Source organism: Panthera onca, chromosome B1, assembly GCF_046562875.1.
Source record: "Panthera onca isolate mPanOnc1 chromosome B1, mPanOnc1 haplotype 2, whole genome shotgun sequence".
NCBI lineage: Eukaryota > Metazoa > Chordata > Mammalia > Carnivora > Felidae > Panthera > Panthera onca.
The window spans coordinates 58,038,263-58,063,106 of record NC_138342.1 but is presented as its reverse complement, the minus strand read 5'-3'; the positions used below and the strand labels follow the sequence as shown (position 1 = coordinate 58,063,106).

The 24,844-nt window shown below is 38.2% G+C and overlaps 1 protein-coding gene across 2 annotated transcripts in view; it reads right to left on the bottom strand.

Moving 5' to 3' along the window:
- The window catches only part of NPFFR2 (neuropeptide FF receptor 2), a 101,886-nt gene extending 97,973 nt beyond the window's left edge, over positions 1 to 3,913 (bottom strand). For both annotated transcript variants that reach the window (XM_060654900.3, XM_060654901.3), the window contains exon 1: positions 3,402 to 3,913. The gene's annotated coding sequence lies outside the window, so the exon portion shown is untranslated. The remainder of the gene's footprint in view (positions 1 to 3,401) is intronic.
- Between the last annotated feature and the right edge of the window lie 20,931 nt (positions 3,914 to 24,844).

Below are 24,844 nucleotides of genomic sequence, written 5' to 3'. Positions count from 1 at the left end.
GGGACTGGAGAAACGGGCGTCAGTTCTAGCAGAGGATGTCAGTCTGCTGTTGTCACACTGGAACCCAGACTCCAGTGGACCCAGACTGTCCATTTAGGCAGGCACCTAAATGAGACCCCTTTCAACAGCCCAAGAAGCAAATAAGAAACGTACTTGGGGAATATTTGGAAACGTCAAATTTTCAGTGGCAACAAAGAAAGAGCCAATTTCTTGGCACTCCAGGGGTCGTTTGGTTTTTTCTCTTTTCCCAAATTACTGGCATGGTGTGATTTGGGTCGTGCTGCTATTCTGATTCCATGATGTAACATACCAGGTGTGCTCACTGGTGACAGACGACCGAAGCTAGTTTTACAAGACAACTACAACAGGGCAGTCTTCCCAGTCTTGTGTGGCATTGCAACAAATTGATGACTGTGCTGTCTTGATTCACGATTTTTTGCATGTGTTCGGGGGCAGGGGTGGGGGTTGGGGAGACATCAAAGAGGCATTCATAACACGCTTGAGGTTCTAACCTTCCATCACCTGGTCTCGGCTGCTACCATAGGAGCCATACCGGTAATGACCATCCGAACATGTAGGAGAGACTTCTCTGCCCTTTGCTCGTCTCCTCCCTGGCCAGAGCCAGAAATACCTTTACATTTGTCAGATGGGTGCCTTAAAAAAATATCACTGTGCATCTCCCACGTGCCCAAGGCAGCATCCAGCCGTCATATACACCATCCTATTCACTTCTTTTAAGAGCCCATTTTACACAGGAGGCGTTGAGGTCACAGGATTTTCAGGGCTTTGCCTGAGATAGCTGCTGTCAAGTGTCAAGGGTATCTAAGCCTTCTCCCTCTGGATCCTTTGCCCACTTACTACAGAAACAAGGAAACCAAGAGGAGTGAAAAATTGCGGGGAATCTTATTTGAACTCATAACTCCTTTTACATCTGAGAAAATTTTAGACTCAAAATTAAATGATTTGCTTCAGGCACAGAGCCAGTTAGAAGCCTGTCGGGGAAGAGAACCGGATCTCTTCACTTTTAGAAGGCTCATATCTCAAAATCCCGCAAGGAACAGGAAGGACGTGAGATCCATGCTAGACAGCTGTCTGTTGGGGTGACCATGCCAGCTCATTGCTGGGGCAGTACATTTACATCTGCCTTTGGTTCAGCAGAGGGAGGGACCCTCTGGACCCTTAATGCCCAGCTTCAAGGCAACCAGAAAATTCATTGAAGAGCCACTTTATCCCATAGAGCCAGAGCTTAAAACTAAAGAGAAAGAGAAAGAAAAAAATAAGCTGTCAACGCTGGGCTAATGGTAAGCACAGAAATCATGTGGTTAAGAAAACAATTTAAGATTGTTAGAAGAGCATATAGATATGTTTAAGAAATGTAAGGTTGTATTTATCTTGCATTCTTTAAATATATAGGACAGTTTTGAAGGGTTCACCTACAATCAATTCTCCCTTTTCATAATGAGGAGAATAGATAGTATTTAACAAAATGACTATTTTTAAGTAGATGAAGCTTTGAGGAACAAAATTCTCATCTTGCATCTTGACTATAGCTAGAAATATATTTTAATACAATACAGTGAAAAAGTTCATGAATATTTATCACAGAGACATTTGCATGGAATTCTCATAAAAGAATCACACAACAGCCAAGAACCTGTTGTGTGAACTGATTTTCTAGGAGGAAATTATTCACTGATACTAGTGAATTCATATCTATACATTCTATAGTCTGACATCTGTGAGAGAAAATATTGGTGAGCAGCGTGATTGGCAAGAGCTATGAGGTAAAAGAATCAAAAATAAAACAACAAATTTCTAACATATACTTTTAAATAATACATTCACAAAATCTTCCAGAATAAAAATGCCAGATAAGATGATAGAGTGCTACGTAAATGAAGAAAAAATAAGTTTCAGATCCAAGCTCTTCTGAAGATACCTATAAACATCAAGAAAAAAATGGCTGGTAGAAAGATCTTATTGGATTATATGGAGTTTAGAAAACCTTATACAGTGATAAAAAGCACAGGATAATGATATATGAGTAATGTGTCCTTATCAAGCAATAATGAAAGCACAGTTTAGATTATTACAACAATATCTACTCTTTGATAATATTGATCCATATCTTAATACGTGTACCTTTAAAGATAGTGCAGTGTATAGTGAAGCAGCTATTTTCTTAAATGATTAATCTATCACAGCTTTTAACAGACAGAAGACTCTCACCGAGCTGTACATACAAGTCGGCCACACAACTTTCTGTTCATGAGAGTGATTCTATCTTTGGCCTTTTCACAGCAATTTTGCAAATTGAACTGTAACTTAAAATACCATTATTAAGGTAATTTTACACGAGCTGTGTTTTGGTTTAATTAGGATTCTAGCTGAAAACAAGTATATCCAGAGTTAACAAACCACTGTTGGCTTATCCTCCTCCCTCATCAGATTTTATCAATAGAAAATAATCTGGTTGTCTGATGGAAAGAGAAATTCAGACACGTGGTTAACACAACCTCAAATATTTTGGTCGGGAAAAAAAACCCCAGCATCTTCTTATAGCTTACGTCATATTTAAAAGTCTTTAAAATAAATAAATATTTTAAATATTTACAATCTGGCCGAGGGGAAATGGGGGGGGGGGGGGAGTAAACAAATACGTTTTCGTTCCTTACAGTTCTGTCTTTAGCAAAAACGACAGCGTAGGGCAGATTAATTTTCCTTTTCTCCCACACCAGACCCTAACCTTGACCTAGGGCTGCCTGTTGGAAAATGCCTGGTGGTTTGGTAGAAGGGAGGCTAAACCAGCATTTCTGGAAACCCTAGATCAGTCCAAAGAAGAGCTAAAAAATCTCTCCAAGTGCCTTCACCGAGGGCTCTGTGGTGTCCCGTACCAGGGTAAGAAACCACATTTTAGCCTTTCTGGCAAGTCGAAATGCACAAGATGCAGCCATAGACGCAAAGATCATTGCTCAGAATCACCACGGGTGAAGAGAGCAGTTTAGTAAAGTCTCGCTAGCAACAAGCACGCTCTGCGAGGAGATCAAACAGTTGTATCAATACGGCCCTGGAGAGGGTTTTTGAACTTCATGGTTAACAAAGCGCCGCTTTTCTCTCGTCGCGTCCCAGCTCTGCCAGCCTGGGAACAGGCATCCGTGGCCTGGAGAGTCCGGGCGGGAAAGACCCCCCCCCCCCCCAAAAGTTGGGCTGGTGACCAAAGCGACACCCTCCTGGGCAGTGATTCCACAGAGGGTGCCTGAGGAACTAGATGGAGAGGGATTAAGGAAAAATCGAAAGAGGAAAGGTGCAAAATCCAAGGTAACCATCCCCAATCGCAAACAGGAATCCTCAAAGCCGGTGGAAGCGCTGCGCACCCCAGCCCAGCCTGGCCGCGCCCTTACCTGCACCCTCACAACGGCCGAGTCCCGGCAGCCAGAGAGCCCTGGCCGGGCTTCAGCAACAGGTTCCACCTCTCCCGGGGCTGCAGCTCGGCCCCGGCTCCCGCCACCTGCCGCTGTCCCCGCCACTCCAACCCTGCTTGTCGCTGCCCGCCAGCTGGGCGCCCAGGGCTCTGCGCTCCGCTCGCTGCCTCCTCGTCCCCTTCAGCTGAAACGTCACTCTCCAGGGGGCACCTGCCGGCTGCTGGGATTGAGGAGAAGCTCTTCTCATCCCGCCTAGGGCAACGTGGATACTTTCTGTGAAATTGAGAATCCGTGTGCAGCAAAGGAAAGAAAGCAGCCCTCTGGTTTTGCGTGGTTAGTTGCCTCTCCACACCTTGGGCGAGTGATTTAGCCTGTGCCTCAGCTGCCTCTTTGGTAAAATATAGATAGAGGTTATGGTGATAATAACTGGGGAATCGGAGAATTAAATGGGCATGTATGTGCAAAATGCCTGGACATATTAAACATTACATAAACGTTAGCTATTGTTTTAAGGTTCTCATCACATCCGTGAGTCCTTGCAAAGGCCTTTTAGGTTGCAAGAAAACCTCTTTGGAATTCTGGAAATGTGAATTCACATCAGAATTAGAAGGGGCAAGGAGAGAGCCAGGGGTGAATGCTCAGTGATTGTGACAAGAAAATCTGCTCAGCTGGAAGTTGCTAATGGATCATGCCTAAAACTTAATGTATTAACTTAGAGGTTTATAGAATTACTGAGAAAGGAACATTTAAAGGTACTTTAAGATAGTAACACAGTCAGGGTCAAGTGCGGGGAAAGCCTTTGCATATGCTTGCTATCAGGTCTGATCCTCACAAGGGTGGGCTTATTAAGCAATGGGTGGTATATAATTACTCCCCAGTCCACACAGAGGCTCCAAGGTTCAGTGGCTTGTCCAAAGCCACTGAGGCAGTTTTCAAATGACAAAGCAGGACTTCAGAAGCTGAATTCAGTTCTCTATTAAATCTTTCTTCCTGAATCCCTGGTAAATGTGGGATACAAAAACTGCTTGAAGAGACCTTTTAAAATAGGATCCCTCAGCCCTGAAATTAAGGTTGTTGATTCAGATATGCATGTGTTTAAACCTGCTTTATGGCTATGTTGAAGATGCAGAAAGACGTATCTCTCCTAAGACTTCACCAAGTTCAAGGTAGAGACACCACTCCCACTTCTGTGAGGTTTATCCGGATACCCTATGCATAGAAAGTCATAGAAAAAAAGAAAGACATTAAACAGATAACTAATAGGAGGCAAGGCTTAGAAAATAAATTACGTCAGGGAAATAAAGCTAAAAAGAGGAAGGCATTCTGTAATTAATCTGAGATTCTCAAATTGAAGTGGAAAAAAAAATGTAGACCACCATCCCATTCAATCTCTCTTCCTACTGGAAAAAAAGATCATCAAAATGATAGGAATAATAGCAATGTTTTTGATGAGACAGTGAGGTAATGTCTAGCTTGTGAGAATTTTATTACAAATGAAAAGAAATATACAACTTGTCATGCAATAGTCATTAAATTGTGAGACACTTGCTGTACCATATAAAATGACACAGTGTGAACTGCTGTCCTGATTCTCTACCCCACACCCCCAAACCCTCCTGGAAATGTTAGACCATGTCCATAGCAGGAGAAAATTATATAAAACCAGAGAAGGACCTGAGATGCCCTTTCTCTTCTCTACTTCCCCTTGAATACCCACACACGCTGCTTTAACCTCTACCCTTTCATTTATCCTGCTTCACCTCACCTGGTTCAAACAGAAAAGCTTGTCTTTCCCACTAGCTAATGCTCACCAATACAACTGTAAGCTTTGCTCGCCACCCTCTCCCACATTTCTGCATTCTCACACTATCTCTCTTGTATATCTCCCTGTCAAATGAGTTATTCCCACTTTTTTTTAGGTTTATTTATTTACTTATTTATTTTGAGAGAGAGAGAGAACGAGCAGATACAAGTTAGGGGAAGGGCAGAGAGCAAGGGAGGCAGGGAGGCAGGGAGGGAGGGAGGGAGGGAGGGAGGGAGGGAGAGAGGGAGAGAGGGAGAGAGGGAGAGAGAGAGAGAGAGAGAGAGAGAGAATCCCAAGCTGCCAGCGCAGAGCCCAGTGAGGGGCTAGAACTCATGAACTGTGAGATCATGACCTGAGCCAGGATCTAGAGTCTGACGCTTAACCAACTCGATCCATCCCATTTAATAAAAAGCTCCTGCAAGGCCTTAAGTACACACACCCACATCAGTCCCTCCAGGCACCGCCATACTGTGAACTGCAGTCCAATTGTGCTGTTGGCATTTTCTCACTTCTTGCTCACTTATCGACCTGCTCCGATCAAGCTTCTGGTGATCTCATTCTAAATGTCTCATCTTTGCAACAGCCTAGCAAAGATCACCGATATCCTCCATGTTGATAAATACATTGGATTTTTTTTCAGCCAGTATTTTTACTTGGCTTTTGAGGGCTTGACTTCTTTGGAAACAGTGTCTTCTCTTGGCATCTTTCATAATTCTCTATTTTTTTGTTGTTTATTTACCCTGCATATGTAGCTAATGACTTTTCCCTCTCTTACAGGCTTCTTGTTTCCAACACAGCCATTTAATAAATGCACCAACTTAAAGCTCAGTGCTTGGTTCGTTTCTCTTCTTACTCTGCATTAAACTTCTAGGCATTCATATCCACACCAGTGCCCTCAATTACCACATATATGCAGGATACCCAAACATTTGTACCTGTAGGCCTCTCCTCAGAGTTCCAGACTCTTACTTGACATCTCCAATTGCTGTTTCAATGTCAACTCTAATTCAACATGTCTAATTAGATTCATCGTCTTCTTCCTAAAACATTGTTTCCCTGCTCAGTTAATAGCATTTCCATCCATCCTTTTCTCTGCTGACTTAAATATGGTGCAACCCAAGACACCACCTTGCATAATGGGACAGAAACTACATGCTGATGATGGCAGAGAAGCAGAATAAAAGGAGCCTGAGTCCTTGACTGCTCTGGAAAACTCCTTTTCCAGTTTTTACTGGCTTATCTCTGACTTCTTTTACATGTGAGAGAAATGAAAGTTCATCTTTAAAAGAAAGATATACATCTTTATGTGCCATTATTTATTACTTAGTATAATCCTCACTTAGTATAATCTTTAGTATAAGTTTAAAATCAGTATAACTTGGGGCGCCTGGGTGGCTCAGTCTGTTAAGCATCTAACTTCGTTTCAGATCATGATCTCACGGTTTGTGAGTTCAAGCCCCACATCGGGCTCTGTGCTGACAGCTTAGAGCCTGGAGCCTGCTTCGGATTCTGTGTCTCCCTCTCTCTGTCCCTCTCCCACTTGCACTCTGTCTCTCTCTCTCTCAAAAATAAATAAAACGTTAAAAAAACATTTAAAAAGTTCAGTATAACTTGATGTAAGTAGAAAGTGCATATTAATATACAGTACAAAATAAGAATTTTAAAATAGTTTGTCTACATGGTATTTAAAATGATGTGTACCCTACTTTGGAAATATTGCTTTACACAGTATGATAATAAACTGATATGTTGTGGTGCAGAAGGAAGGATCAGACATGCTAACCGTATGGTAGCTTTGGGAGAGTAGATCATAGAAGGCACAGCAGGAAGGAGAAAGAGAACCAGAAAGAAAGGAGCAGAAATGAACCAAGTGACTAGTGGGAGGGTAAGATGAGGGAAAGAGGGTGGGGAAAGAACATAACCATAACTGTAGTCATTTCTGATCAAATATTTTCTGATTTAGTTGTTTTGACCCCGTGGTTTTTTGGCAGGCAAAAAACAGATTGATTAAAAATAATGTTTGCACTGAAGATAACCCAGGCTTATGTTGTATTAAGAAAAACCTAAAGACAAAGGACATAGGTAAAAATTCACACCATTATAATTGTAAAGAAGAAACAGATATTGCTAATAATCAGAACAATGCATATTAAGGCAATAGTCAAGCTCCATTTTCCCATTAAATATAATAATATGAGCTTGTCAGGTTGATATGAAGGTATCATAATTAACATAATCCTTTTGAAAGGCAGTTTGATAATATGTATAAAAGCCAACAAAAAATGTTCCTAGACTCTGACTTCATAAACCAATTCCTGCAAATATATCCATCAGAAATAATTCAAAGGAAATAAATGCTACAAGCAGAAAATTATTTGTAATAACTTAAAGTTGAAAAACCATAGGCAATCTGGCATACAAACTCAATGAAATTTATAGGACTGTGACAATTTCAGAGAGAAAAAATTAGAAAATATTAAGTGAAATAAATTAAGCATGATATTTTAGGTAAATTAGGATCTCATGTATACAAAAATATGAATTCTTATGTATAATATCTGAGTGAGCGTCTGAATGATAAAACAGAGTACATGTCATGGTGGTATGATTGTAGAGTGAATATATTTTTTCCAGAATTTTTATTAATTATTCTATAATAATGTTTGTAAAATTAAAAAGAAAATGTTATTTAGTTGGATAAAAACACCAGAATGGAAAATCAGGAGTCCTAGAACCTGGTTCCATTTTGTCATTTTAGTGATTCATGAATTTCAGCTTGTCTATATAATATAAAGATATTCAACCAGCGTTTTTCAAGTTATAAAGGGCCTATGATTCTAATTCTCAGTTAAAATCTAGTTACCGAGCTATTCTACTTATCCCAGCCATGCAAACGGTCCACCTTGCTTTCCAAATTAGTCTATTTCCTTGTCTCTCCAGAAAGTAGTCTATTTCATTCACTTAACATTTGTTGATGCTCTACTTGGGTAAAATCATGTGCTAATACTTTGGATGGGCAAGGGGAAAATGAATAGGACTTAAATACATAAAACTATGCTCCTAAACTCAGGAAACTTCCATTTTTGCTTGCTATGGAGTGGCAAGACACAGGTTAGCATGTGATTAGGAAAGAGGTTTGGAGTCAAAGAAGAAAGGTTGTCACATGTGGAAGCATCAAGAGCTAAGCGTCAAAGAATAAATTCCATTCAGACACGGAAAGATGGGGATAGGGTAGATTAGGCAGGTGAGGCAAAGGAAACAGCAAGAGCAAAGTTAAGGAGCTAGGGAACTCTGAGGGATGTGTAGAAACAGTTCCTTGCTTGATTATATGAGAGAAGCATAGGCTGTAGGAGACGAGAGAGAATGTTAGACTCTTTAGGACCAGGGCCAGCCTATTCTGTAACACTGTCTGCACAGCTGCTCACTGAAGTGATAGGAGGGGCTTTTTCAGTTGCTTGTCATGAACCCTAAAAGGTGCTCCATGGGAGGGATAGAGCTGCCATTATGGAGTAAGGTAATCAAATAGAGGAGTCCAAAGCCTTGTTCCTCTCCTCATTCCCCACAAATTGTGTGTGAAATGCAGAACCAAAACAAAACAAAACAAAAACAAACAAAAAAACCCCCACATATTCTCCACTGAAATTATTCAAAGTGCCTAGAGAGTCTGGATCTGCATAAGAAGTCTCTGTGCACAGGAATTATGCAATCAGAAAAACAGATTCAGCAGTGAGGGACAGCTCCTTTCTCTAAAAGGCCAGATGAGGCTGGTTTTAGCTCAAGGAACCAGACCTGACCTATCATTGCCCGGTGCCCTTTCTCTACCTATAATGACTTAATACCATCATAGCAGGAAACAGGGAAGAGAAGACTGCATTGCCACAAGATCTTATCCAAACAAGAAGCGATTGTGATATTATGAATTCACAAGCTCCCAGATGATGCAAATGTTGCTGGTCCAGTGACAACACTTTGAGCAGCACAATCTTACAGAAGTTAGTAATTAACCAAAGTCACACAGCTAGTAAATGATAGGGACAGTGTTTGAACCCGAATTTGCCTGAGCCCCAAGCCTTCGTGATTATCTATTATGCTAACTCTACATAAGGAAATTGAAATTCATTTATAAAATCAAAACACAGGGACCTTTGATAGATAGTATGGAAGTTATTCAAGGCCTGATTATAGATGAGTAGGTAGGCTAAAACTTGGCATATGTCAAAGCCAGGGGGCTGTTAAGCACGTGGAACAAATTTGTACTAAATACTCTAGTTTCTTTTCTTTTACAAAGGAATTGGTAAAGTCAGAATCAATCAAGATGCAATTGGCCCTTGAACAACATGGGCATGAGCTGTGTGGATCTACTTATATGCAAATTTTTTCCATTAATACAGTACAGTACTGCAAATGCATTTTCTCTTATGATTTCCCTAATAACTTTTTCTTTTCTCTAGCTCACCTTACTGTAGGCACACAGTATATAATATATATAACATGGAAAATATATGTTAATCAACTGTGTTATCTGTGAGTCTTGCAGTCCGCAGCAGGCTATTAATGGTTAAGTTTTGGAGAGTCAAAAATTACACATGGGTTTTGACTGCATAGGGGTCAGCACCCCACTACCCCTGCATTGTCCAAGGGTCAACTGGACAGTTGATTTCTAAACAATATATATTTGACCTTTTTTATATATCCCCACAATGTGATGTGTTGCCGAGTAGTATGGAATAATATTAATGATATTATTAGGCTTCATTCTTCTTCTTCAAAGAATGATATTATTAGACTTCTTTCCTGCTTAACCTCTCTTTTATGTTAGACTGAACCGTGGAAAGGCATTACAAAGTAATTTCTAGTTATATGCTTTGGTTCTATTCTAGGAGCTCATTCTTACATTTAAGCTGCCTTAAAAAATCATGGGTTATCAAAACTCCAGTAACAATATGTGACAGATAAAGTTATGTGCTGCTTCTGGAAAAATATATCACGTTATGGTGAATGCTTAGGAATTAAAAATCTCACATTTCCTGGAAAGATGATGTTCAAAACCACCAAGAAGCATTAGAGTGAGAAGCATGTTTTCATTCAATTCATTTTATTAACTCCAAAATATCTGTGTTTCTGGGTTTTCTCAAGTACCCATAACTTTAGAGAATTTAGTTTAATCCATTGTATGTAAGAGTGGATTTATGTTGTCAACTTAGACTGTAAAATGCTCTGACCATCTGAAATGACTAAATCCATTTATCAACCCTTTGCCAGAGGCCTTACAGGTAAAGGTCAAAACTTGTCATTATCTAAAGATTTTGAACTTTAAGTCAGGGTAACTACACATATGAAGTTTAGAACTAAAAGCAGTCCAAAGATGATCAAGATGCTATTGAACTCAGAAATAACAGTGGCCAAAGACCCAGGAAGACAACTGTTAGACTCCAGGAGTTATATTACAATAATACTCACTTTTGAAATTTTGTATAATAAGGTTTCCAAATGTCAGGTTACTGGGGACTTTAAAGATGAGATTTCTGGGGACAAGGCCTTAGGAAACTCTCCCAGGTGATTTGGATGATTAGCCAAATTCCCAGAGGTTTGGGAATCTCTGAAGATCTTTTTACATCTAATTAGAGCTTCCCAATCACTCAGAAGTAATCAGGACAGGCATTATTTCTGTATTATATGAAGGTGAAAGGGTGCACTCATATAGACACTCAGAAAGTTGACCAAGCTCACAGCGTTGACCACAATTTAGAAAGGAAAATAGAAGACGTCTTTTTGTTCCAGATCTAATTCCTTTCTTCCACCTTAGCATTTTAATCTGCCTAAACTAAGCTATTCCTTTGACAAATGTCATAATGTAAAAAACCCAAGGAAATAGGCAAGTGGAAAAAAGAATACAACCAATGGTGCTATCAGTAAGCAATGTATTGTTATTTGTATGTATTTGATTACAATTGGTTTGAGATATAATTCTTGAATCCTTAGAATGAGTAGGCAAAAAAAATTTTATAGAAGGAAATCTTGAATATCTTATCCATTACTTTCAGCATCTCTACTGTGTGTTCCATGCATTGGGTTATCTACAATTTAGGAAGATTTGTGTTGTCTTTCTCCCATGGTTTGAGGACTATGGCTGGGGACCTGGGATGGGGAGTGGGCTAGCTGGGCATGTGTGGGTCCCTATGGGCAAGGCTAGCTGAGGAGAAGGAGCCTGACCTAAATATTGAGTACATCAAATCCTAAGCAGACAACAAAGGTGAGAGTAGCAGTAAGCGGGAAGAGGATGTGGGCAGAGATCTTCTGTAGTCTGCATTAAATAGACAGTGAAAGGGAAAAGAAGGGGTAAGTAGGATGCTTGATATAGGTACATGCTACAGGAACTTGCTATGTGGCCAAGATGACTCCTGTACTAGATTTAGAATTTCAATAACCAGGGGATGCTAACACAATTAACAAAGTCTAGACAAAGATGTACACCCTGAACACAATGCTGATTCTGCCTTAAACACTGAATTTAAGTTGAATCCAGGAGAGCCAGATGGTGATACCAAATAAGCAGCTGAAATATGGAATTGGAGTATGCCAGAGAGATTAGATTTCCAATTTAGATTTGGGGAGTCATCCACATGGAGGTGATAGTTAAAGCAGAAGGAATAAGTTGACTCAGCAAGGGAAAATTTGAAAAGAGAGGCAGCTTGAATTAAGAGCTTTAAGGAATATCTATAAGATAGAAAGCAAGACAGTCCTGGGAAATAAATGAGGATAAATTAGAAAGGTGTGAAAAGAATGTGTCCAGTGGCATGGAAGTCAAATCAAAGCAGGCAAGTTTCAAAAAGGACATACTAACATCAGGTGCCTCAAGAAGTCAAGAGAAAGAGCAAGGAGACAAGGCCACTGGAGGATTTCAATGACAAGTGGTGAGGGGGGCAGGGACATAAAGCTATGGGTCTGGCACACATAGACTATGGAGAATCATAAAGAGTTCTTTTAAGAACATTTTTTTAATGTTTATTTCTTTTGGGGAGAGAGAGACAGAGCATGAGCAAGGGAGGGGCAGACAGGGGAGACACAGAATCTGAAGCAGGTTCCAGGCTCTGAGCTGTCAGCACAGAGCCCGACATGGGGCTCAAACCCACAAACGATGAGATCATGACCTGAGCCAAATTTGGACGCTTAACCAACTGAACCACCCAGGCGCCCTAAATCATAAAGAGTTCTAAGTGATCAAATAGTTTTCTTTTTCCACTTGAGAAGAGTAAGGGAGAAAGAAGCTAAGTGTTTCACTCAAAATCAAATCTAGGATGTAGGCCTAAGAATCTTTATGCTTATATCCATATAGCTATACCTGGGATGTTCCTATTCCTCCCTGTGGATGCATGTGTAGACTTACAAGTATTTCCAATGTCAGAAATTGTCTGCTAAATTTGGCCCACCTGATATACAAAGCCATGCAAAAGCTTCTTACTGTCTCATAAAGTCAGTGTCTCTTTTAGTAACACTATGTGTATTTCAAGCATATGTACATGTAAATAAAGAACAGTGATTTTGCAGGGGTTTGCAGACTGATAGATTTTAAAAAGATCAATAAAACAGTTCTTAACTAGATGGTTTGTTAACCAATAGTTATAGCATTATTTCAGGCTCAGGGGTTATTAACACATCAAGTCTTGGCTTCAAATATCAATAGTATGAACTAAATGCTTGTGTTTTTTTTCAATTTTTTTTTTTTTAACATTTATTTATTTTTGAGACAGAGAGAGACAGAGCATGAACGGGGGAGGGGCAGAGAGAGAGGGAGACACAGAATCTGAAACAGGCTCCAGGATCTGAGCGGTCAGCACAGAGCCCGACGCGGGGCTCTAACTCGCATACCGCGAGATCGTGACCTGAGCCGAAGTCGGACGCTTAACCGACTGAGCCACCCAGGCGCCCCCTAAATGCTTGTTTTGAGGTTGCTGTTGCTTTTATCCCTGAACCTAGCAAAGTGCCCTAGCATAGAATCCCAATGAATATTTAATAAATGAAGGAGTAAATGGGCAAAGATATCTGATTTTTCTTAGGTTTAAAATTATCTTGAGAAAATAGTACATATTGGTAAGATGGTAACAGTCAAGCCAACAAAACATCTGCTTGAGCTGGTTGATAATATTCAGTCAACAAGTACTGTGAATTTACTGGATTTCCAGAGCGCAGCAAGTTCAAAGAGTGTCTCTCTTCCAGGGCTCAAAAGCAGGCAAATGAATAATTACATTCCTGTGATAACTGTAATAAAGTCACTATGGGGATATTTAACAAGATTTCTCTAGATCTTCCTTCGGGACTCCACGCAAGACCTCCCGGAAGAGGCGACATTTCAGCTGTTTGTTATTAGAGTATTTAGTACTTCAAATAATACTAAAGTGCAAGGAAAAAATTGTCAGACAAACCCTTGGGTAGAAAGAGGGTATTCCAAGTAGACAGAACAACATATTTGCAGGAACCGAGGAGAAAAAAGAAAAAAAAAAGACACAAAATTAATATTTATTAAATGCTAAATAAAGGCCAGGAATTTGCAAAGTGCATTATCTTATTTGCTCCTTACAAAAATTCTGTGTATTTTTTTCTTTTACAGCTAAGAATGTGTAGTCTCAGAGAAGCTAAATAACTTTTTTTAAAACCACTCAGCTAACAGTTGAATTGCCAGGACTTGAAATCAAGTCAGATTGACCAGGTAGGCCACAAGTTTAACCACTAAACTATTCTACATCTGCATTAGAATAACAGTAAGTGGTTCAGGAAAGCAGGATTCCAGAGCGCATGCCATCAGGAAGTAAAGAAAAGACTGGAAGGGCAGATTGCAGCAGAAAGTCAAGAGCTGAGTGCACCAAGAATTAGGAGGTTTTTCCTGAGGGCAATAGGGAGCTGTTGAAGATTTAAGCAGAATAATGGAATGATTGCATTGGTATTATACAATGATTGCTCTCTATATACATACAATGCATTGGAGGGAGAACAAGCATATAGGATTGCCTCAAAAGATGTTAAGAGCAAAAGAAATACTGGACTGCACGTAGCAATTTAGACTGAGAGGTGAATGGAGACCGTCTGGATACCTAGGATGTACAATTGACAGAACTTGGAAGCTCGTTGGCTTACAATACGAGAAAATAAGAAGCAATGAAGGTGCCTCAAATATTTTTCCCTTGGTTGGTTAGGTAGTTTAGGGCATTATTCACCAAATTGAGAACCACTCCGGAAGGACCACATTTTACCAGAAGAAAATGAGCTCTGTTTTAAACATGTTGTTTTCAAAGTGAAAAATATCAAGTAGACAATTGAACAGACTGTGCTCTCTGGTTTATCCTCTACCACCTTTCCTTTCTTATCTCTTTTCCGTCTGCCTTTGCTCTCTATGTTCCAGCCATTCTGAGTTTATGATTCTCTAAACAAGCCCTGCTTTTTCAACACAGGGTAAGCATGTTGGTTGAGCTAATAAATTGCTTTAGAAAATCAGGATTAGAAAGCCAGATATGAAGTCATCAAGTATGGCGTTACTTTGATAAAAGTAATATTTGTTATAAAAGCAATTGAACATCATAGTTGAGGGCATGACTGGGGCTAGACTACCTGGAATTGAATTTTAGTCCCATAGCTATCAGCTTTGTGAATTTTGGACATGTTATTTAACTTCTCTGTTATTTGGTTTCCTTATCTGTAAAATGAGGATAATAGTATTATCTATTCATAAGGCATTTGTGACGATTAAATAAGTTAGTACATATAATGTATAATAATATCTGATACATCAGAGACCTCAAAAATTAGCTGTTAATTTCCAGGTTTTAGTCAGATGGTAGATATTAGTCACAAATTTTACTTTCTTTCTCTTTCTCTCCCAAGATTATGGTTCCCTTTTCTTAGGATCTAAGAGAACAACAACAAAAAAAGATGTTATATGCTTAACAATGAATAATGCTCTTCACCACCCAGCTCTGAGGGAAGTAGAATTTAGGTTACTTTCATTTAGATAAAATGCTTGTCATTAAAGTGTAAATAGTATCCCATTAATCTTCACAGTAGTCTACCAGAAAGCTGGATGATAAATATATCCCCATTTCCCTCTTTTAAAATGTATCGATGCAAGAGATATTTGAATCGTTTGCCTCATTTAAAAAATCACAATACAGATAGGTAATAGATCTGGGTTTATTTCAAAATAAATGTTTTATTTATGAACTCTTGCTTTCTTAAAGTATTTTCTAACCAATCACCAAAGATCAAATTTCTCAGTAGATTTGAATAAGTATTACATCATTTTTAAAGATATTGATTATATATTATAATTTTTTTAAAAAAATCTAATCTTTATTTATTTTTGAGAGAGAAAAGAGTGTGGGCAGGGGAGGAGCAGAGAGAGAGGGAAACATAGAATCCAAAGCAGGCTCCAGGCTCTGAGCTGTCAGTACAGAGCCTGTTGTTGGGCCCAAACCCATGAACCGTGAGATCATGACCTGAGCTAAAGTCGGACGCTCAACCAACTGAGCCACCCAGGTGCCCCTATATTATAATTTTTTATAAGTAAAGATACGAGGATTTATGTTTAGCATCACTTTCATACCCATGAAGAATTCCCAAAAGTATTCAAATGAAGAAATCTGGGGGACCTGAGTGTCTCAGTTGGTTAAGCACCCAACTCGATATCAGTTCAGGTCATGATCTCAAGGTTCAGGAGTTCAAGCTCCTCCACACTGTTAGTGTGGAACCTGCTTGGGATTCTCTCTCTCTTCCGCCCACTCTGCCTCTCCCATGCTCTCTCTCTCTCTCTCTCTCTCTCTCTCTTAAAATAAACAAACTTTAAAAAAGAACTCTGGGCATTTTAAAAGATGTAAAAAACAATTAGCTAATATTTCTCTTTTTACACGTTTGTAACAATGGATGTGGGCTATAAGAATAGAAAGTTGTAAACTTTAAATGAAATTATAATTAGATTAAGATTTTAATACATTCTTCATATTAGTGATTTATTCATGACCAATTTACATATATTTCTGTGGAGGGTGCCCCTTGACAACAAATTCATTTAATAATATCATCCTGACCCAGTAATAAATCAACATGTTCCATTAAAATACTAGCTCCATGCCAATTATCTATTAATGCTTTTTAAATAAAAAACAATGTGAAGAATTTATCACTTATTGGATAGATTCATTATTTTGACATTTTTAGTGAAATATAAGCACTAAAATTATTTAAAAATCACATATTGGTTCCTTGTGACTACACAGAACAGTAGAAGTGAGGATTAGTCAGTCTATTTATATTCTATGTGTTTTACTTTGAATAACAAATCAGTTCTCAAAAGTTCTAAAGAATCAGAGAAATATAAATACTCTCAATTTGTAGAAGAAACAGTTAGTGTAAATATTTTTGTCTACAAGGGCACCCGCGTGGCTCAGTAGTTTGAGCGTCCGACTTCAGCTCAAGTCATGATCTCACAGTTCATGGGTTTGAGCCCTGCATTGGGTTCTGTGCTGACAGCTCAGAGCCTGGAGCCTGCTTTGGGTTCTGTGTCTCCCTCTCTCTCTGCCCCTCCTCTGCTCATGCTCTGTCTCTCTCTGTGTTTCTCAAAAAAAATAAATGTTAAAAATTTTTTTTAAATAAATATTTTTGTCTACAAAGAAATCCACTGAGCACGTCCCAAAGTACTAGACTTTTCAGTTGGATGTTTCTGATAATTAGATAATTACATCACCATTACAAAAAAACAAACGAAACCTAGGCAGTTGTACAGTATTCCAGGCCTGTTGTTTTTTGTTTTTTATGAAAAAAATATAAGAACACTCTTTTGGGGACAGCAAAAGAGTCTGCTAGACTAGACAATAAACATCTTAACATCGAATATCAACGGACTGTTACAGAAATGTTAACTTAAACCTATCAAATTCATGTCATTATAAAATTGTCATCATTAGACCATTTGTCTTTGTTACTTATTTGCTATAGTTTTTAACATTTGGAGAGCTATTTCAAAAGAGACTTTGCTCAGATAAAGGCGCTTCCCTACCTCAAGAGAGAATATCCTTGGAATAATGTAATAAGTCTTCAGTTTTTCAATGAGAAAAAATAAATGGTGACTTTTTAATGCACAATTGCTGTCCAACAATCAGGGCATCAAATAGGCACAAAGGGAAGTATCATTTAAGCAGGAAAGAATAGAATTGGCATAAAGAACAAAAAATCCACCCTGAGGGCTGCTTCTAGAAATATATAAAGGTAATTTAGATAAAATAACGACAGAGAAAATTAAACACATGAGTGTTAGAGAAAAGGCTAGCAATAACCTGTCCAACCCAGTTTCCTAATGGATGCACTAGGGACTTCAAACTCTGGCTAATGCTTTCAAGTTTTATTATATGCTATAAAAGCATCTGCCCATTATTTAGCAGACATTAGAAAATTTGAGGCACCAGTGTGGCTCAGTCTGTTAAGCGTCTGACTTCAGCCCAGGTCATGATCTCATGGTTCATGGGTTTGAGCCCTGCACAGGGCTCTGTGCTTATAGCTCAGAGCCTGGAGCCTGCTTTGGATTCTGTGTCTCCCTCTATCTCTTCTCCTCCCCTGCTCTGCGTCTCCCAAAAAATAAATCAACATTTTTAAAAATTAAAAAAAAAGAAAATTAGTGAATCACCACTATAAAATTAGAAGAGTATGATTTAAAGCAGTGACATGTCTTCTTCATAATATTTAAGAAATAAAAGGAAAATCAGAAGGGAAAAGCTTCTGTGAATTTCCATTTTGGGGAGTTTGTGACTCCTGCTTGAAAAGATTATTAATGGGGCGCCTGGGTGGCTCAGTCGGTTAAGCGTCCGACTTCGGCTCAGGTCACGATCTCGCGGTCCGTGAGTTTGAGCCCCGCGTCAGGCTCTGGGCAGATGGCTCAGAGCCTGGAGCCTGTTTCCGATTCTGTGTCTCCCTCTCTCTCTGCCCCTCCCCCGTTCATGCTCTCTCTCTGTCTCAAAAATAAATAAACGTTAAAAAAAATTTTTTTTTAAAAAGAAAAGATTATTAATGATGAGGATAATATAGTAATGATGATTTGAAATACCTATTTGAAAGTACAAGAGAATAGGGAAATCCCTAGGGTCAAACACGAAGATGTTGGAAAAACATAGCTAAAGCCACAGCTCTCGAGACTTTGAAGGCCTTTGCCAATACTAGCCCTTGCATTTTAATGACTGCCAAGAAAACAAAAGACAAGGATACACAATCATGCACGTAAGTTGGAACTGAGACACCACTGAAGCAGGATCTTTGAAAAGTTATTCCTTTAATATTAAGGGTGAGGGAAGAGTCAAGGAAAAAGTGGAAGACAGGGAAAGATACCTATCTAAGCCTGTGTTCTACAGAGAAAAGTGTTTCCCGAGATAAATTAAAACATAATTCTGCCTTTGGACAGGTTTAGAACTTGAATTTTACTCTCTGGTTGATTCTATACACAAAATATAATGAGTTAACTGACGAAGTCCCATATTAATAGAACTCTTGAGTTCATGGAAGAAGTGAAAATAAATGTCTCTTTATAGAACCAGGCCTTGCAGTATTCGCATAGATTAAGATTGGCCAAATAAAAGCTCACAGTCTAAAATTATAGAAAACTTAAGGATAAGTTTAAGTCATCAAATTAGTCTTAGAAGACACGACTTTCTCTAATTTCACTTAGCATAATACCCTCTAGTTCCATCCACGTAGTTACAAATGGCAAGATTTCATTCTTTTTGATTGCCGAGTAATACTCCATTGTATGTATGTGTATGTGTGTACACATATGCATATATACATATATATGTGTGTATATATATGTGTATATATAATATATACACACAGACACACATACACACACACACATCATCATCATCTTTATCCATTCATTCATCCATCGATGGACATTTGGGCTCTTTCTATACTTTGGCTATGGTTGATAGTGCTGTTATAAACATTGAGGTGCCTGTGCCCCTTCGAAACAGCATACCTGTATCCCTTGGATAAATACATAGTAGTGCAATTACTAGGTCATAGGGTAGTTCTATTTTTAATTTTTTGAGGAACCTCCATACTGTTTTCCAGAGTGGCTGCACCAGTTTGCATTCCCACCAGCGGTGCAAAAGGGTTCATCTTCTCCACATCCTCAACAACATCTGTTGTTTCCTGAGTTGTTAATGTTAACCATTCTTACCAGTGTGAGTTGGTTTCTCATTGTGGTTTTGATTTGTATTTCCCTGATGATGAGTGATGTTGAGCATTTTTTCATGTGTTGGTTGGCCATCTGGATGTTTTCTTTGGAGAAGTCTCTATTCACGTCTTTTGCCCATTTCTTCACTGGATTATTCATTTTTTGGGGGTATTGAGTTTGATAAGTTCTTTATAGATTTTGGATACTAACCCTTTATCTGATATGTAAAATTATATCCTCAAGTACTTCTGATATTTCCAAATTATTAAAATCTAATATAAAAAATATATATGTTAGAAATGGTTATAAAGCAGAGTATGCAAAACATGAGCAAAAAAGTATAAGATGCTATGAATGATCGTACAGGATAAATAAGAGTCTTGAATGTGGCAGAGGCAGTGGGAATGGAGAGACCTGGTCACATTAAAGGGCATTTTAGGAGATTGAATTTAATACCTATCATATGGGGGAAACAGAGCAATTAATGTGAATTTTATGTCTCCTTATAAAAAACACTCTGCATTCTCAATGAAATCCTTCTGTTATTCTGGACTCTATAAGGGTATGCAGATGTTTGTCCTGACTTCAAAATCTAATCCTTTGCATACTTTCTGAATGATCTGTCCTTTCTTCGTCTCTGAGACCTACTCTTCTTGATTTTACATTAAAAGGTATGCCTAGAATAATACAAAAGAGCTCTAACCTGATTTTTAGAATAACTGAAGTCATATAGATCTGTCTTAACCATATTCTAAGAGCAAAACTAAAATCCAGGTAACTAACTACTAAGCCATTATATATCATTCCCTAGACCATTGCTACTCAAAATGCAGTCCAAGGACAGGTGTGAATCTATGAACTGTTTGTTACTTGTCAGATACAAAATGAAGAACATGTGACAGAATGTAAGTTAAATATATCACTAAGAATACTGTGTAGTTAAGCTGACATTTCTTTACAGCTAGACTTTCTTTTTTTTTTTTTAATTGAAGTATACTTAACACATAGCATTACTTTCAGGTATACAATATAGTGATTTAACAATTCAGTACACCACCCGGTGTTCATCACAGTAAGTGTCCTCTTAATCCCCTTCACCAATTTCACCCATCCCTCCTGACAAACCACCCTTTGTTCTCTGTATTGAGGAGTCTGGGTTTTGTTTTGTTTTCTTTTCTTTTGTTTTTGTCTCTTTTTTGTTTTGTTTCTTAAATTCCACATATAAGTGAAGTTATTGTATTTGTCTTTCTCTGACTGGCTCATTTCACTTAGCATTATATTCTCTAGATCCATCCATGTTGCAAATGGCAAGATTTCAATTTTTATGACCTCATAATATTCCATTTCTCTCTCTCACACCACACACACACACACCCACCCACACCCCACATCTTCTTTATCCATTCATCAATGGACATGTCAGCTGCTTTCACATCTTGGCTATTATAAATAATGCTACTGTATGTATACACACACACACACACACACACACACACACACACACACCACATCTTCTTTATTCATTGATCTATGGATGGACAGTTGGTTTGCTTCCATATCTTGGCTATTGTGAATAATGCTGCAATAAACATAGGATGCACATCTCTCTCCAAATTAGTGTTTTTGTTTTCTTTGCTTGAGTGCCCAATAGTGGAATTACTGTATTATATGTTAACTCTATTTTTAATTTTTTGAGGAACCTCCATACTCTTTTCCACAGTGGCTGTACCAATTTGCACTTGTGTCACTCTGCTCAAATTTTCCATTTCTTCCTGACTCAGTTTTGGAATTTATATATTTCTAGGAATTTATCCATTTCCTCTAGGTTGTCTGATTCATTGGCCACAAAACAAGTCTTAATAAATTTAAAAATATTGAATTTATACTCTATCTTTTCTGACTACAATGGTATAAAACTAGAAATCAATCATAAGAAAAAATCTGGAAAGAACACAAATACATGAAGATAAATAACATGCTACTATACAATGAATGAATCAACCAAGAAATCAAGAGGAAATCAAAAAGTACATGGAAACAAATGAAAATGAAAACACAGTGATCCAAAATATTTGGGATAGAGCAAAAACTGTTAAGAGAGAAGACTATAGCAATACAGGCCTACCTCAGAAGCAAGAAAAATCTCAAACAACCTAACCTTACACCAAAAAAAAGCTGGAAAAGAACAAATAAAATCCAAAGGCAGTAGAAAAAAAAGACATAATTAAGATTACAGCAAAAGAAAATGAAATAGAAACTAAAAAATAGTAGAACAGATCAATAGAACCAGGAGCTGGTTCTTTGAAAAAATAAAATTGATTAACCTCTAGCTAGACTCCTCAAAAAAAAAAAAAAAAAAAAAAAAAAAAGAGAGAGAGAGAGAGAGAGAGAGAACTCAAATAAAATGGAGGACAAACAACTGACATCACAGAAATACATAGGATTATAAGAGAATATTATGAAAAATTATAACAAGACTCTTGATGAAGGTAATTGTGTCTCATTTATATTCCTGACATAAGCCCATTATCCCACTGAGAAACAGCACCTTGAGTAGCACTACCCTGGATACCACAGAAATTAGATATGCTTGCATATTATATATATTCAGTAGGTTTTTGTTGAATGAGAACTTTAACTCAATGCCCAGTGTTGTAACATGAAAAAGTTGACAGGAGGTATTTTCACATGAACATTTCATTACTATATTACTACCTAGTGCACTGTTGATTAAGATTGTTAAAATCCTTTCAGAGGAAAAATTTTTAAATACCCTCAAAAGAAACATTGCATTCAAAATATTATGACTAGTTTGTCTGATTCAAGCTATTTATTCCCAAAAGTAACGATGACATGCTCACTGCAGCAGACTTGTGCCATGCTTGCTTTTACTAAGTCTTATTACAGGTGAAAAAGCTAAAGGCTATCCCACTAAGTGAGAACTTGGTCCTTACTGCTAATTGTTTGATCAGTGGCTGACAGCTGTTTCATCTGAGTGTCCTACATTTGTACCATTTATTATTATTATTATTATTATTATTATCTATGCAAATGAGGATAAGAGGATTCTACCATATGAATACCTAATTGTTCTTCCAGTTCCTTTCCAGGGAAGGGAATCTTTGAGGCTTTAAACACTGCATGGTTCTGGTATCCCACTTTGAGCTGTGGAATACAAAGACTATTTTAAGTAATAGAAAAAGAGAGCTTTGGCTGATTTAAGATTTTTTTTCATTTGAAGTAGAGAAAGTGGCAACTCTTCTACAGTATAAAGGTATTGTGGTCTGTGGTCTGTGTAACTCACAGACATACTGTAGTTAACATATTAAATGAGAGGACTAGCTCATAGCCAAGATGGACAAAGATCTCTTGAGCAGTCTGGGGCCAGCCCTCCTATTGTACAAGTAACATTACATCAAGAAACATTACCTTCAATCCTGTGGAATTACAGGATAAGGGCTTTAAAATCACTAGAGCACCCATACTCCTTACATGTGAGCCACACATAGTGATTTCCTTCCAAAAAGTACAGTATGAAAAGAGGAGGGGAGAGAGCAACTTTACAATGGAGAAAATTGACAAACATTACCATAGTCAACTGACTAAGGACAACTTCCATAGAGATCAATCATGTTGATAGTATGTACCTTTGATATGAGATGACAAAAAAATGACATTTTACTGTTGCAATCTTCCTCCCCAAAACTCAGTTTAATCATGAGAAAAACATCGGATAAATCCAAATAGAGTACATTCTACAAAATTCTACCTGACCTACTTCTCAAAACTGTCAGAGTTATACAAAACCAGCAAAGTTGAAGAACTTATTACAGCCCAGACGATTCTACATGAATGTAATTAATATCCTGGATAATATCTTAGAATAGAAAAAGGATATGTGGCAAAAAACAAAGGAGATTGGAATAAATTATAGGCTTTTAAAAACAATAATATATTAATAGTGATTCATTAATTGTTACAAGTGTGCTATACTCATGTAAGATGTTCATAATGCGGAAAACTGAATGCAGGGTGTATGAGAACTCTCTGTATTATGTTCACACATCTTCTGTACACCATAGTTGTTCTAAAAAACAAAATTTACTTTAAAAAGTCAGTGAAGGGGCACCTGGGTGACTCAGTCAGTTAATCGTCCGACTCTTGATTTTGGCTCAGATCATGATCTCACGGTTCATTAGATGGAGCCACACATCAGGTTCCGTGCTGACATGCAGAGCCCTCTTGGGATTCTCTTTCTCCCTCTCTCTGTCCCTCCTCACTCTCTTTCTCAAATAAACAAACATTCTAAAAAACCGGTAAAGAGAAATCATTATGTACATCATGATAATTGAAGTGACTTGAGATATTGCAATCAAAAGGAATTTAATGTCAACAGTTGGTTATAAAAGAGATGGAAGAGCTAAGAAACCAAAGAGAAGAGGTGGAAGCTGCTAGCAGTCCGAGTGCTGGAGGGTCAAGTGGGGGAGGTGGTATTAGCCGAGCTCAGGGGGTGGCTGCCCAGAAGAAGCTGGAATAACAGTGGGCCTGTCCAAGGAGAGCTGGGACTACAGAAGGAAAGACAATCTAATGGGAAACTGGGGCCATGAACAAGGGACAGATGGTACAGAAAGAGGAGAAATGTTTTGGCTGCTTCTCCCCTTCCACTTTCTAGTCTTTGGCCAGGGCCTCCGATTAACCTACCGAGAAGCCATGTGGGGCATGGAAGCCTGGGAAATGTGGTTATTTGAGAGAGATACCTTTTTATTCACTTCTTAGTCTCATTTTTTAAAATGTGTGTTTCCTCTTAACATTATTCAGGATTAGCATTTCTCTTCATTAGCATTTTATTGCATACACTTTATGTTTTTTAATCAACTGTGAAACGTTCCTGAATTATGTTTCCTCAAAAGAGCTGAGTCACCTCACTGAAAAAACAAGTCAAAAAAGTCGCTTAGCTTAATTTAAACATCCTGAAACAAAAGTTTTGAAAAAAAAAAAAAGCTTTTCTGCTATTTCTTTGAAATAGAGGAAAACAGAGGAACTCAGTGATCAGCGACGAGTTGAATATTATTAATTTCCCAGTATGGCCAAACATATCAAGTGCCTGGGATTAAGCAGCATTTTGAAAGGGAGAGAGTATGTCAGTGGTTTTGATGAGTGGAGCACTTCAGAAAGAACAAGATGCAAAAACTTTCCTTGATGGTTAACTTAATTACAAGATGTTCCAGTTTTGCCAAATTTTTAATTTCTATTAAGGTTGAGGAATTATTACACCATCCATGGATTCTTTTTTTTTTTTTTTTTTTTTTTTTTTTTTTTTTTTAAGAGACAGAGCATGAGCAGGGGAGGGTCAGAGAGAGGGAGACACAGAATCCAAAGCAGGCTCCAGGCTCTGAGCTGTCAGCACAG